This window comes from Muntiacus reevesi, chromosome 2 (genome assembly GCF_963930625.1).
Source record: "Muntiacus reevesi chromosome 2, mMunRee1.1, whole genome shotgun sequence".
Lineage (NCBI taxonomy): Eukaryota > Metazoa > Chordata > Mammalia > Artiodactyla > Cervidae > Muntiacus > Muntiacus reevesi.
This window is the reverse complement of record NC_089250.1, coordinates 215,383,077-215,396,345: the sequence shown is the minus strand read 5'-3', so window position 1 is coordinate 215,396,345 and position 13,269 is coordinate 215,383,077. Positions and strand designations below refer to the sequence as shown.

General features: G+C 53.4%; 1 protein-coding gene and 1 pseudogene across 1 annotated transcript in view; both read right to left on the bottom strand.

Moving 5' to 3' along the window:
* Positions 1–13,269, bottom strand: part of ST3GAL2 (ST3 beta-galactoside alpha-2,3-sialyltransferase 2) — a 48,814-nt gene that overhangs the window by 32,993 nt on the left and 2,552 nt on the right. The gene's annotated exons all lie outside the window — the stretch shown is intronic.
* Positions 1,659–2,028, bottom strand: LOC136158606 (large ribosomal subunit protein eL34-like; annotated as a pseudogene).

Sequence of the window (13,269 nt, the reverse complement as noted above, 5' to 3'; positions counted from 1 at the left end):
ATGATTCAGCAGGACTGCAGGCCCTCAGCAACCAGAGGGCAGACACCAGCTCCTCCTGGGCGCACAGTAGGACGGACCTGACCCACAGCTCTGATCAGTGGGACCAGCTCCAGCCCCCAGGAATGCTCACAGAGTTCCTGGGATGTGATAGCCCAGAAGCAATGCTTCCAGGAAAACAGCAGCCCCAGTTCCAGGATTCTCCAGCCCCCCAGCCCAGGGGGGAAGTAAGAGACGCACTCTCCGCTCAAGCCAGCATCCTACTTGAAGGTGCGAGTGAGAACAGGGCTGTGTCCTCTGCCCCAGGACTGTGCCAACCTCCTCCCCTTGGTCAGGATACCCTCGGGATACCTTGGTTGGAACATTTCAATCCTCACGACCCAGCCAAGCCACCCAGGTGGGAAGTCTGCCGAGCCGCTGGAACCAGGCAACATCATGAAGGGGACGGCCAGGGCTGCAGGACAGAGCCCTACTTTGTCAGCTGCAAATTTTTCTAAACGGTTCCAGCAGGGGAGGGCCAGTGGACTGTAGACAACCTCCCGTACTCTATCCATCCTGCCCCCACATTTCCTTATCAGGTGGCAGTTTCTTTTGATTTTTCTCTGGCTTCATCTCAACACCGGGAATGAAATGGGACCACCTTGCGTGCCGGTGGGGTGTGGAGGCCTGTCTCGGCACCACTCATAAGCCAGGCAGGAGGCCGACCAGAAACGCTGATCTGTGGTCAGGTGCTTATCTCCTTTATCAGGACTAGATGACTTCAAAGTGTTCTCTGTTGTTTTTTAAACCAGAACAATCTTTCGCCCAACTCACCCAGAAACTTTCATCAACCAGGCCAACTTATCAGTTTCTACTCTTGCTGCCCAGTGGGAAGAAGGAGCCAGGTGGTGAGACCAGATGCTGGAGGAGCTACCAGCCCTCTGCAGCAGCTCACGGGCTAAGCTGGGGCCTGAGCACCGTGTCAAGAGAATGCCTTCCTGTTACAAGGCTTACTTAGGATAAATGAGGCGGCACTGTTACAGGTACAGCCCAGTCGGTGCCAATTCTCTGGGGGACCTTGGGAAGGAGCCACATTCCCTCACAGTCAACCCTAAAGGAAATCAACCCTGAACATTCACTGGAAAGGACTGATGCTGAAGCCGAAGCTCCAATGCTTTGGCCACCTGATGCAAAGAGCTGACTCTCTGGAAAAGACTCTGGTGCTGGGAAAGACTGAAGGCAAAAGGAGAAGGTAGAGGATGAAATGGTTAGGTAGCATCACTGACTCAATGGACAGGATTTTGAGCAAACTCTGGGAGACAGTGGACAGGGGAGACTGGCATGCTCTAGTCCCTGGGGTTGCAAAGAGTCAGACACAACTTAGCAACGGAATAACAACGAGAAGAGATGACCCACCTGCTCCGGGGAGGACTCAAGGCAGGATAGGCACCAGGGCTCCTTAGACAGGGAGACAGATCAGCGCTAGCAGACCAGAGACTCTGGAAGAAAGGCATGCAGAGGTGCCTCCATGCTAGGGAAGCATATCTCCAGTGGGGAAGAGTATCCCAAAAACCCTGGAAACAAACCAGGAACCTGTCCCTTGTGAGCCAGACTGTTTTTATTCTTCATACACCTTATCTTTAGCTTTCTTTTATTCTCCTTTTATATTTATTTTATTTATTTATTACTCAAAAATGGTTCATTTTTTATTTAGCTTTCTGACTCTGTGCTTGTGCTTTCAATACTTTCACAATGATATTCTGCTCTTCAATAAGGAAAGCGCGCTTGATCCTGTCCTGGACACATTTAGCACACATGGAACCACCAAAGGCTCGGCTGATGTGTTTCTTCATTTTAGACAACCTCATGAGAACTTTAGGTCTCACGGCACGAACGCCTCTAAGCTGGCCTGCGCACACACCACATGCGGATTTTGGTGCTTTCCCAAACTTCTTGGTATAAAGGTAAACAATTCTATTACCAGGGGTTCGGGACAGCCTGGTTTTGTTAGCGGCTGTATTGTAGGACAGCTTACGTCAGACGCTGCACCATCCTGAATGCCTTTAGATGCCATCCCTGGAAGAGTCCTTTTATATGTATTAATGTCTTTTGGAAAGGTCAGCCTGTGACAGCTATGTTAATGAAAACCCAAAGGAGGTGTCTGCATCCACGCCTGGACCAGGAGATTAAAGGGAGCAATGTTATCTCTCTCCCCCAGGACTGGAGGTGCAGAGAAGCCCAGGGGTGGGCCCCTCGCTCAGCCTGTGTTCTCTGGAGTCATCTTTCCAACAGAAAGGGAGAGCTGTGCCATCCAGGCAGAGGCCCTGAGCTTGCGCCCTGCCCAGTGCCACAGAGGCGCTCCCAGCACCAACCCCGCGGACGCACTCTTGCCTGTGCCCGCACCAATCCCGGGTCACTAACAGTCAGCTCCAGGGGGCAGAGAGCAGGTGGCTGGGAAACTGTCGAGACCAGTGCGCACCTGCTTCCATTCCTCCCTGGCTCCAGCTAAGCCACCGTCCTTGTCACCGAGGAGCTGATAATACACTGTGAGTGACTCAGGCTGGACCCCTGTGGGGAAAGAATCCCCCCCCCCCGCCCCCGCAAGGTTGCTAGGCAGGTAATCCGCTTTACCAATTCAGCCAAGTGGCAGTGTCGGCTGCCGTGAGGACCACAAAGGCGGCCTTCCCCTCGCCCTGCCTCGGGCCCCTTGCCCCGGGGTGAGGGGAGCAAGGAGCCCTCCCCAGTCCCATCCGCAGAGAGTGGCTGACCCTCCCAGACTTGGCCTGAGTTATACACTCCATGCTAAGATAATAACTGTCATGACATCCTGACATTGCTGGTCAGGATGTCCAGTAATCATGGACATCATGACATTACTGGTGTCAACTCTGGGGAACACGGAGAGGAGGAATAGGGAGACCAGGGTCCACCATGAGAGTCCCGAGGGAGGGATACCTCTTGACTGACTTAATTACGTGCCCTGGGGTTACCAGGGGCTGGCCAACACGACGGTGCCTGTCTGGAGCTTGGGTTGTATGGGTGACCAGGGCTGTGAAGAGGGGGGGCCCAGGGCCTCCTCCCAAGCCCCTCGTCTGGTGAGATGAGGCAGCCCCACTTCAACACATGCTTGTGAGTTTAGCCTAGCGGGCTCTGGACTTCAGTTCCAGGACTGGCTCTATCTGAAAGTTGGCGAGTCTGGGCAAATCATACCTTCCTGGTACTCAGGTCTTCTGTCTGTAAAATGGGTATGGTGACATCTGCCACCCTGCTTACCTCACAGCCACCATCAAGATGCAGTGAGTGACGACTGTAAGCTACAAGGCACTACACACCCGAGGTACTGCTGGGTTTCAGCATCACAGAGGGGAGGGGGCAGGGACGCGCGCAGACACCGTGGCCCCGCCTGCGGGAGCAGGAGGCCTGGCCCAGACTGGCCGATCTCCAAGAACAGGACCCCAGACAGAAACAGGTGGGCCAGAGAGCCTGCGGGAGCCAAGCATGCAGGGCAACAGAGTGCTCCGGCCAGGCCGGGTCGGCCGACAGCTCAGGAGACTAGCCATTCTGCTAGGTCTGTGGTGGGCTGACCCCGTGGGACTTTGTCCGCTTTGTTTTTGACCACAGCACACGGCTTGCAGGAGCTCGGTTCCTCATCAGGGATTGCATTTGGGTCCTCAACAGTGAAAGTGTGGCGTCCTAGCCACTGGAGCGCCAGGGAATCCCCACAGAGCTCTTTCCACAACACCCCACTCTTGGCTCTGCCAGGCTGAGTCAAACCTCTGTACCCCCACAAATGGGAAGTGACGGGCGAACTGAGGCCAAAATCGTCTCTGTAGCTGAAACCGGCACCGCTGACCTGAGCACCGTCTTCTAAGGGAGGGGACAGGGTGGGGGGCGGGGCACAGCCCTGTCCAGCAGGAAGTGCCCCACTCACCCAGGAAGCGCAGAGGCCCTGAAGCTGCGCCCTTACAGGGTCTCAGCAGGAAACTCACGGCAGGGTGGGCACTTCAGGAGCCAAGAAGACAGGGCAGGCGGGAGAGCATGGGGGCAGCTCCAGGGCTCGGGCAGGCCTAGTTGGGCCAAGGGAGCTGGCTGAACATGCAGAGTGAACGACCCCCTGAGCCCAGACAGAGGCCTGCATAACACCGGCCACCACGTGAATGGCCCTGGGCCACCACGAGGAAGGGACCATTGCCATGAGTCACCTGTGTCTGCTCTTTATCTTGCAGTCCAGGGGATGCAGGACTTCCGTGGATGGGCAGCCAGGGCATGGGGGTTGCGGCAGGGAGCTCCTCCCGTAAAGATGCCATTCCTATTGGAAAGAACCTCCGTCTGCAAGTCAGATAGGCGGCCTGGGTTCTTGGACTCAGTGCTTCTACCTAGTGGTTTGAGGATCTTAGGCAAATTTCTCAGCTCCTACTTCCTGATCTAAAAATGGAGTGACTCTGTGATTCTGAGTCTCAGTCTACATTCCAGCATTCAGTTATTAACAAGGTGAGTGAATAAATGGCAACAAATCCTTGTAAGTTTGCCTACGGTGTGATACTGACACACACACTTAGCTCTGCCTATTGCGCCTCAGTACACGATGCCGTCAGAATGGACGACAACCCCATCTTCCTTCGGAGAATCATCTCTTCCCAAACTTCCATCTCTGTGCCCAATCAGAGCACCAAATGCAGCCAGCCAGCTTCCCTGGTGGCTCAGATGGTAAAGAATCTGCCTGCAGTGCAGGAGGCCTGGGTTCAATCCCTGGGTTGGGAAGATCCCCTGGAGGAGGGCATGGCAACCCACTCCAGTATTCCTGCCTGGAGAATCCCATGGACAGATGGGCCCGGCGGGCTACAGTCCATGGCGTCTCAAAGAGTCGGACATGACTCAGGGACTAAGCACAGCTTAGTTCTTGATCCAGGGCTGGGGGAGAGCCCCGATTCCAAGTGAACCCAGGAATCCCGCGGCAGTCCTGGCCTGGGATGCTCAGAAGGCAGAAGCCTGCACTGCTGGCAGACACCTTCTACCACGTGGGGGGCGAGGAAGGTGTCCTGATGGAGAGGGCAGGGTGAGGCGGCTATTGTTTGAGCTCTTTCCTTCCCTGCATGTGGCTAGCCATTCCCTCAGGTATGAGTCAACCAGTTCCCTTTTATCAAAGCACTTTTAGAGTTGACTTTCGGCTGCTGTAACTGAAGAAGTCCAACTGATACAATCTTGCACACATGTACAACTATTTTCCATTTCATTTAAAAGAATTTTTAAAAACCACTACAGTATCACTTGCCACATAGTGCAAAGGGGCTGCCCTGAACCTGGCCCTGAAACCCTGCCCTTGATAAGTCTGTCCAGCTGAGGGGTCCTCAGGCACAGAGGGATTCTGGGTTCCCAGCGGTAACTCTGGGAACTCCCCGGCCAGGACCCACACCCTTCTCCAGCTGAGGACACTGCCCGGATGCACAGATGGTGGGACAGCCATTGATGTATGCAGTCTTCCCGGGTGGCCTGGGGTCAGGACTGCTCACAGCCAAAGTCCCCCAACCACAAGCAAGACTGGAGGGGAGGGTGCTGCCCGGCTGGGCCCTGACCCGGTTGAAGTGATCAGGGCAAGAGAAGACCACCTGGACACGGACTGCAACGGGGAGTCGGGACCCTTGGCACCATTCCTTGTCTGGCAATGGATTTGAGGGAAAAAAACCCTTTCCAAATCTGTTTCTCAACCTGTTCAGAGTCATGTCTGACTTTTCTAAATACTGCCAGACACTATCCTGAGTTCTATCCATCTATCCCACTCATTTCTAGCAGCCACCTCTCTGATGAGATACCTTGCATGTACCCAACAGTACCTCAAACTCACCCTACTCACAATGCCAAACTCACCCACACTTTAAGCCCCCAAAACCTGAACTTCCCTCTGTATTCCCAGTGTCAGCAAAGGGGCATCATCCATCTGACCCTGAAACCTGGGAATCATCTACGCCCCTTCCTTCCTTCAACCTCCTTCAGTCAACCTATTACAAAGTCCATCTGAGGTTTCCAACCTAAATCTCTCCCTTTTCTACTTTCCTCCACGTCTGCCACTCCCTCTCTATTGAAGCACTGCCATCATCCACCTACAGTAGCCCCTGAACTGCTAAAGCCCCAAATCTACCCGAGACCTCCCTCCCACCAATTCATTCTCCACAGAAAGGTCAAATGACCTTCCCAAATGCAAGTTCCATCAGATCCCAATTTCTATTCCTCTCAGAGAAAGAACCAGACCTCCCAAAGCTCTGGGGCAAAGGTGGGGCTCCCTCAAGACCACACACCCTGGCTGGTGGAGCTGGGGGTAACCCTGAGGCCAACATGGACCAGGCAGGTCTAGGAGAGACTGCTCAGTCCAGAGCCCTGGCCACCCCAGGGTTCTCCCATCCCAGGCTGACTTGGAACTGGCTCAGCCTTCTAGGACTGACCCCTCCCCCAGCGTAGGCTTCATCTGACCCCAGATGGGAACGGTAGCTGGAGGCCAGGCAGGGGAAGCCCAGCTGGGCTGCAGCCAGGGGCGGTATGTGTCAGGAAGGGGAGAGAGCAGGGCCACAATAGCCTGTCAGTATCTGGGGCCATCAGAAAGAAGGCAGCTGGCGGGAGGATAAACCTCGAGGAGTCTATCTCTTCCCTCTTATCAGACTGACCCTTGGCAGCCTTGCAGCCCGCGGATAACAAACAGTCATTAACAACCCTGCCCACACTCGTGCACAACCCGGTGTGACCAGCCCAGCCTGGGGAGCCGGGGCCTCTCTTCCTGCCAGGGCAGTCTCGGGGGTCCGCCTGTCGGCCAGCCCGCCCATCCTGCCCCTCCTTCCTGGGCAATGAAACCCTACGCTCAGCCTACCCTGGCCTTCCCCGGCCCGTGGTCCCCTGGCCTTTCAGGTCAGGCCTCCGCGTCACGCTATATGTGGCTTGGCCTCACTGCGTCCTCCGCTCTCCTAAAAACCTTTAGGAGGTCTTTTTGCCCCTCCTCCCTTTTCAGGCGAGTTCTCAACCCTCAGTAGGCCCACCCAGAGTCTGCGCTACTGACCCGGCACCTCCGGGCTTCAGCATGTGATCCAACCCCCAAGCTGGCTTTGGGGGCAAATTCTCACTAAAGCAGAACCCAAAGCAGAAGAAGGTGAGGGGACTGGGAGTAGAGAGAAACAGAAAGCCTATACACAGTCACTCCAAAGCCTAACCAATGGCCAGCACAGGAAAAGATGGATGTGATGAGAGACCGGAGGGGTTTTTCTCTGGCTAAGCCCAGGACAGAGGCAGAGCAACGTTTGGGAAGGGGGATGAGGACAACGAGAGGCAGGGGGCAGCTCCCTTGGCTGCAGGAGCCCAAGTTCTCCAGAGAGGACAGAGCAGGCTGGGTGATGTTCAATACATCCAACTGGTTAGCAGAAAGGTCAGAACAATTCTCAGCAACTCCTGGACCCTGTGGTGGTATCCTGGGGCCCCAGCAGTATTCTCCTCGCAGGATATGGAGCTCCTCTGTTCGGCCTACTGGATGATTTGACAGCAAATCTATGAACAGATCTTTAAATTCTGTATTTACAGATGAGGGGACTCTGGGGCCCAGAGAGGGGCAGCAACTTGCCTTGGGTCACACAGCACCCATTTCACAGCATCCTCCTAAGGAAGTGCCAACGCTGGCTTCCCTACATTGGAAGAGCTTGAACAGAGTATCTTGCTGCTGTTTAGTTTCTAAGCTGAGTCCGACTTTGCGACTCCACAGACTATAGCCCACCAGGCTCCTCTGTCTGTGAGATTTCCCACCCAAGAACACCGGAGTGGGTCGCCATTTCCTTCCCCAGGGAATCTTCCTGATTCAGGGATCAAACCGACATCTCCTGCATTGGCAGGCAGATTCTTCACTGTTGAGTCACCTGGGAAGCCCGCAACAGGAGTCCCCGGGACTCTCCTAACCGTTTTCAAGCTTTCCTGTCTCCCCCTACCTGTGACACTCGGGGTCTCCTCCTGAGCCATGCTGGAGGACCCAGGAACTGGCTAGAAGCTACACAGGTGTGGGCCCGGGGAGATAGCAAGCCCTCTGGGACAGGATGGAACAGAGAGAAGGCCAACTGCTGGAAAGCCCCTTGCAGCTGGCTGCCTGGGCCTCAGATGGCTCCCGAGAAAACCCAAGAGAGACAGGACCGGGCTCCCACCCCTCCCCGGCTTTCCGGCACAGCCTCAGTCCCTCTGGCTGCGGCCTGCTAGCTTGCTCGGGCAGAGCACACAGCACAGGGGCCACAGAGACTTTCATTTCCTCCTGACTCTGGCTCCACCAGGATCAAACGATGAGTATTTTGTTTTCAACTGAAATTGACAGTTGGGGGGAACTCTACTCAAAGGTCAGGGAGAGTCCCTTGCAAACCCAAAGGGATTCTCCCCACAAAGAAGGAAGAAGGTAGTAACTATGCATGGTAACATATCGTTAACTAATTTGTAGACATTTCGCAGAGTATACAAGTGTGGAATCCTTATGTTGTACACCTGAAACTAATATAATGTTATATGTCAGTTATATGTCAATAAAAAAAAGGAGGGAGAGAGAGTGGAGGAGCAGGGTGGGGCTGTGGGGTGACAGGGCAGGGAGGGGGACGCCCCACTCCAGCCCTCAATTCCCTCCCTTGTTCCTCTTCCTACAATCCACCTCTCAACTTCCCCTTTCACTACCCACGCCGCCCCCTCCAAATTCCTTTAAACCACACAGAAAAGTTGTTGATTTTTTTCCCTCATCAGAGCAGTCCCCTCTAGACCAATTTGCGATTTGCATTTTTTGCTGATTTTCTCCCTCAGAAGGCTGCAGACCTGCCCAGCCCGGGGAGTGTTGCTGGCCCTCTGTGCAGGGACTTCACAGCTGGAGGGTTCAGAGGGAAGGGGCAAGGACTGCTCTCTGAGGTCTCTGGGTCATGCCCTGACCCCTCAGGATCTTCTCTGTCTCCTAAGTCCCCTTTCAGGAGCAGGATGGGCCTTGCACCTCAACTGTACACAAGCAGAGCTGCTTTCTGTGTCCCCCTCCTGCTTCCCACCCTGAGCCTAGAGAGGAAGAGAAGGGGAGAAAAGGAAAAAGGATGCTAACGGGTAAACGTGATCAAACCAGGAAGAGATGTCCCTCCAGGCAGGAAAAGCCTGTGCTACCTGCTCCCCCCAACCTCAGCAGCTAGTGGGGGGATGCCAATCAACCTCTTTCCCTCTCTGAGCTTCCTCATTTGCAGTCACATCCCCCTTAAGGAAGAAGGCGTTTGAGGATGTTTTTCAACATCTGATAGCAGAACTCTTGTTTTGTTTTAATATGATTATTTCACAACACAAATTTAGCACTGACAGCAAAATAAAGAAAAATTACATTTGTCTCTAGATTTCTCTTGTTCCTAGTTCACCTTATCATACACGGGTAGCAGGCAGTGCGTTCATATCATGCATGGCAAAATATCACATCCACTATGGCTCATTCATGTTGAGGTTTGACAGAAAACAGCAAAATTCTGTAAAGTAACTATCCTTCAATAAAAAATAAATTAATTTTTAAAAAAAACACACTCATTTGAATGCTAACAGCTATAACTGAGGGATACAGTTCTCTTCACCCCAGGAAGATGATCCTCTCTGAAAACCTGCAGGGATAAGTGCCCTTCAGCATCACTCCTTCTGCCCCACCTCACAGAGAACCCTGCTCCCTTCCTCACTTTCTTTTTATGTAGTTATTTAATATTTTGGCTGAGTGGCATGTGGGATCTTAGTTCCTCAACCAGGGATCGAACTCGAGCCCCCTGCAGTGGAATCTTAACCAATGAACCACCGGGGAAGTCCTTCTCCCATCCCTGCAGTAGGAAACCTCTCCAGTGCTCAGCTAGAAAGTTGGGGTGGCCCAAAGCCCAGTCTATGCCCTGGAGCCTTAGGAGAGGTCTGCAATGGCAACGTGAAAGTGTGACTGACAATACGCTGTAATTACAATCATGATTTATAAATAAGCATCAAGAGGTGCCCCAGAATGGCTGCTTAGGGACACACACAGGCATCCCTGGTGAGCCCAGCATAACTGAAGGAAATGACCGTTTTCCTCAGATAGCAGGCAAAGTTCACATCCCCTACACGCAAAATGTCATTTGCAGATATCTGCCCTGATAATTCAGAGAAGGCAATGGCAATCCCCTCCAGTACTCTTGACTGGAAAATCCCATGGACGGAGGAGCCTGGTAGGCTGCAGTCCATGGGGTCGCAAAGAGTCGGACACGACTGAGCGACTTCACTTTCACTTTTCACTTTCATGCATTGGAGAAGGAAATGGCAACCCACTCCAGTGTTCTTGCCTGGAGAATCCCAGGGACAGAGGCGCCTGGTGGGCTGCCATCTATGGGGTCGCACAGAGTCGGACACGACTGAAGCGACTTAGCAGCAGCAGCATCCCTAACAGTGAGAACTTGTTGTTAAAGAAAAGAGGGGAAAATCTAAAACTGAGGTCCCCAAAGAGCTGGGCCAGCTCCTGGAGTGGGTAAGGGCCCAGGTATTGGGACAACACAGTGGGGGAAAGTTGGGGCATGGAAACTGAGAGCGGAGAAAAGGGAGGAAGGAAAAGGTCACCCTTGGCGGAAGTGGAGAGACAAGAGATGCGGGCATGCTGAGCATGGACCACAAAGCCCCAGTTGCTTTCAGAATGAACCGGGCCCCTGAGGCAGTGGGGCCCCACCCTCTCAGGGCTGAGGCCCCAAACCTCAGGCAGGCAGCGTGGAGTCCGGAGTAACAAGCTAACCAGGCTTCCGGGAGCGCTGTCAGCATCCTGCACACAGCTCCTCCAAAGCAAGGACACTTCATCTCCTGCAAACTCCTCCTCCTCCTGACTGCCCCACTTCAGCTAAAGGACCTGACCTCATCACCCAGGCAAGAAAGTGTCTAACCCCAGCCAACTGACTGTCTGTTCCAGAAGATATCTACTTTCATAGTTCTCTAGAATCAGTCCCTTCTTTCCATTTTTACTGCCAAGTTCCAGTCTTCATTACTTCTCACCTGGACCCTAACTAGTTTACCATTTCCTCCCTCCCTTCTTTCCTTGTCCCCTTATGACCCAGCCATACCCTGCTACCAGCCTGCCCTCTGCCTGCTCAGAAACTTGTCGGAACCAAGCCCTCTTTCTGCTATCTGCTGAGTCAAGTCCTCACTGAACACTGTGCTGGACTGATCTCTTGCAATCTCTACTGCCTCTTCTTCTGGGGACTCCAACTTTTCGATACAGTTTGGGGGGACTGCCTACTGTGTCAACAGTCCTTCCCCGGCCAAGGGAGGAGGCATGGCCCAGTCTGGGCCAACCAGACATCTCCTCCCTGGGATATGATTCCCAACCTATGGTGACAAAATCCCAGAGCACAGCTGGAACAGAGTTATCCTGGCCACAGTGGTACCCTGAAGAGGCTGGCCTTTGGCTCCTGACATACCTACTCCAAGACCCTTGAGGGGAACTTCCCTGGTGGTCCAGTGGTTAGGAATCTGCCTGCCAATCCAGGGTACATGGGTTTGATCTCTGGTCTGGGAAGATTCCACACGCCACGGAGCAACCAAGCCCACGCACCACAGCTACTGAAGCCCGCATGCCCTGGAGCCTGTTCTCCACAAGAGAAGCCACTGCAGCGAGAAGAAGCCTGCGCACCACAACTGGAGAGCAGCCCTACTCTCTGCAACTAGAGAAAGCCTGCATGCAGCAACAGAGATCCAGCACAACCAAATATAAAATAAATACATAATTTCTTAAAAACCTATTTAGAAAAAAAAAAAGAAAAAGATGGAATAATTGCTTTTAAAAAAGACCCTGGAGGGGACTTGGGTCTTGAGTCATTCCTCAGATTCTAGGAGTTCCCACAGCCTTCCAATGAAGTCCTTTCCTACCAAAGTCAGCCAAGGTGTTGCTTGTAACCAAACTTCTTTTTAAAATACCTCTCCTAAAATAAAATAAAATAAAATGAAATACCTCTCCTATGCTCCAACCAAAAGAGAAAATTCCCTGAAAGCGCCGTTATGGTCTCTCCTTCCCCTGCTGACCAGTACACTCCCTGGCCTGCAGGCACTGTTGGAACTCTGCCTTCCCCTTCAGGGCCCAACCCAGAGTTCTCTTTTGAGCCCTCTTTGGGGATGACCTCTCCTCCTCTAAACCCACAAGCCCCTGGTTGCCCCTTCTGCCTCCCACTTCGGACATTGGAGTACCTGTCTTATCCCGCTCCCAGTGGACAGGGACTTGGTCATCCTCTCCTCCACAACACCTGGCAGAGTTCCAGACTCAATAAATTCACTAGGCTTTGTGGGCAGACAACTCAAAGGCCAATTACAGGTTTTCTGGGCAAGACAGACAGTGAGTGACAAAGAGCATGGGGTCAGAAAGACCCCATTTGGCTTCCACATCCTCCACTTACCAGCTGAGTTTATGGGCAAGTCTCATAAGTTCTGTAAGCCTCAGTTCTTCCTCTGTGAAAGAGTGACAATAATGCTAACCCTGCAACGCTGCTGTGAGAATGTGACGAGCAGACATGCATGAACATCCAGCCCGGTGACTGGCTAAGAGTAACCACTCAGGGAACAGCAGCTGTCACTCCAGCTACCCACAGCTCCTGGGTTAGCAGATGCTCTTTCGGCGGATTGAAATCATGAGCCCTGGGCCTGTGGTGTGACCCACAGAGCATCTCTGTTTCTTAGTAAACCCACCTGGGTCTACCTCTGCCTTATAAACCTCCTGAAAAACAGTAGGTGAACAAATGCATGGCGGAGATAAAGCACAGTGTATGGGGCTCCTCCTGTTTGTCTCAATCAGAGAGTCCTCGGCACCCTGTCCAGTGTGCAGCCATGGCCAGCACCCAACCCGCTCAGTCTGAGGGGCGGGGCAGAGGAGCGCCTGGTTCAATGTCTGCTTCCCCATGTACTCGCAGCTATCCCTTTTCCAAAGCCCTGGTGCCTGAATGTCCTGCTTTGGTGGGGCGGGGGGGGGGGGGGGGGGGTCCTTCCTTCAAATGGCCACAGTACAGTGTCTGCTATGTGGTTACGGGGGACTGGGAGCTCAGGCCCTACAAGTCACCCCGACCATTAATCTAGCCCACACTGGAAAGCATGGGAATGGAAGGAAAAGACCAACCCAGGGAAGCTGCCAGAACAGTCCTCGGTGGGGAAGTAAGGTGGGAGGCAGCCTCCTGAAGACCTTACATGGGCCTGGATTAATCACCCAGGCAACTCTCATGGCCCCAAACCAGTGGTTCTCAAGTACTATGGTCAGGAAGCCGGACAGAAATAAAATCTCAGGCCACGCCCAGACTG